Genomic DNA, 2,500 nt, shown 5'->3' on the forward strand with positions numbered 1-2,500 from the left:
CGTCGGGCTGGCCCCTGCAGCGCCTAGCCTCTCCCACGCGGGGGGCAGGCCAGAACGCGGGGGGCCAGGGCCCGAAGGCAGCCCCCCCGCGGGCGAGAGAGCAAGCCAGCAGGGGCTGTCGCCTGCCGCGGCCAGCGACGTCGGGCTGGCCCCTGCAGCGCCTAGCCTCTCCCCCGCAGGGGGCAGGCCAGAACGCGGGGGGCCAGGGCCCGAAGGCAGCCCCCCCGCGGGCGAGAGAGCAAGCCAGCAGGGGCTGTCCGCGCGTCGCGCGGCGCGGCATGGCTGCGGGGGCCGCGCGCGCGCGCCCAAGCGCCCAAGGGCCCCCAAGGGCCCCAGGCCCTCAGGCCCCAGCGCCCCAGCGCCCAGCGCGGGCGGGCGCGCGCGCGCGTGTGGTCTTTGAGGGGCGCCGGCCTGGTGGCTCCCTAAAGAGCAATAAGTGTCATTGCAGCTCTGGCAGGGGGAGACACTACTAGGTCCCAGCTGTCACCCCCCCTCTAAAAAATTCATTTCTTGGTATTTTGAGCTGAAATTTTGCAGAGAGGTTGGCAAAAATCCAATCCACCTTCATTAATTTTCCCAGAATTTTTCGAGGTCGGGAAGTATTTGTTTTAATTTTCCTACCATTAGAAATCGAGTAAATCCGCAAAACTAGGAACCGGCCCGGAATGACCCCAAATTCAGTGGGCAGCCTCATAAAAATATGGCTGATTTTACTGGATTGGTTTCATGTGGAAAGCACGACGTTTTCTTGTAGGAATGCGGGAACCCCGGCAGCTCGCCTGCCGCGGCCAGCGACGTCGGGGACGCTGGCCTGCGCTGTCGAGCCCGCGAGGGCTGTCTCCGCGGCAGGCCCCCCCTGAACGGGGCACGACAGGCCACCGCGCTGGCTCGTCCAGCGTCGACAGTCCCTCGTCCAGGTTTCAGATCGCGCCAAGTCGAACCCATGACCTGCTCAAGCCATCGTGCGCTGCCGAATTCGCATCTGCGTGTAGGCTGCCATTCCACGCGGCAGCCCCTGTTTTCGTCAGCGTGCCCCCCTGACGAATTTTCCTGCCTGGCCCAGTCCAGCGTCCAGCCCCTGTTCGTCGAAAAATCTGCGCTGCTGATTTTCCACGACGAGCCTACTTTCGTCAGCGTGCCCCCCTGACGAATTTTCCTGCCTGGCCCGGCCAGTCCAGCCCCTGTTCGTCGAAAAATCTGCGCTGCCGATTTTCCACGCGGCAGCCCCTGTTTTCGTCAGCGTGCCCCCCTGACGAATTTTCCTGCCTGGCCCGGCCAGTCCAGCCCCTGTTCGTCGAAAAATCTGCGCTGCCGATTTTCCACGCGGCAGCCCCTCTTTTCGTCAGCGTGCCCCCCTGACGAATTTTCCTGCCTGGCCCGGCCGGTCCAGCATCCAGCCCCTGTTCGTCGAAAAATCTGCGCTGCCGATTTTCCACGCGGCAGCCCCTCTTTTCGTCAGCGTGCCCCCCTGACGAATTTTCCTGCCTGGCCCGGCCGGTCCAGCATCCAGCCCCTGTTCGTCGAAAAATCTGCGCTGCCGATTTTCCACGCGGCAGCCCCTGTTTTCCTCAGCGTGCCCCCCTGACGAATGTTCGTCGAAAAATCTGCGCTGCCGATTTTCCACGCGGCAGCCCCTGTTTTCCTCAGCGTGCCCCCCTGACGAATGTTCGTCGAAAAATCTGCGCTGCCGATTTTCCACGCGGCAGCCCCTCTTTTCGTCAGCGTGCCCCCCTGACGAATTTTCCTGCCTGGCCCGGCCGGTCCAGCATCCAGCCCCTGTTCGTCGAAAAATCTGCGCTGCCGATTTTCCACGCGGCAGCCCCTCTTTTCGTCAGCGTGCCCCCCTGACGAATGTTCGTCGAAAAATCTGCGCTGCCGATTTTCCACGCGGCAGCCCCTCTTTTCGTCAGCGTGCCCCCCTGACGAATTTTCCTGCCTGGCCCGGCCGGTCCAGCATCCAGCCCCTGTTCGTCGAAAAATCTGCGCTGCCGATTTTCACCGACGAGCCTACTTTCGTCAGCGTGTCCCCTTGACGAATTTCCCTGCCTGGCCTGGACAGTCCATCTTCCAGCCCATGTTCATCGAAAAATCTGCGCTGCCGATTTCCCCGACGAACCTGCAGCTGCACAAATCTGCGCTGCCGATTTCCCCCCCTGTCGGCATGGCTGCCGCTGCCCCGATGTCCAGACCAACAGTCTTTTTTGTCGACTTTGCCGATTTTGTCCGCGCTGCCGATTCCAACACTACCCCCTGCATCCAAACCAGCATTGTTTCGTCAGCTCTTCCCCTGACGATTTTAGCCCTGTAACAAACAGTAGGCCTCCAATCCCGCCAACGGGAGCCAAGTTGATAGGGAAGAGAATTGAATGACGCGCCTGGTCCTCGCACCCCGCCACCCGAGGGGCCTTTTTCCCGGCAGCCTCTGAAAAACTCTAGCTTTCACGGTCCTCGCCGCCCCTCACCACCATGGCAGGCCTCTAATCCCACCCATCAGCAGTTG

Source organism: Populus nigra, chromosome 2, assembly GCF_951802175.1.
Source record: "Populus nigra chromosome 2, ddPopNigr1.1, whole genome shotgun sequence".
Classification (NCBI taxonomy): Eukaryota; Viridiplantae; Streptophyta; class Magnoliopsida; order Malpighiales; family Salicaceae; genus Populus; species Populus nigra.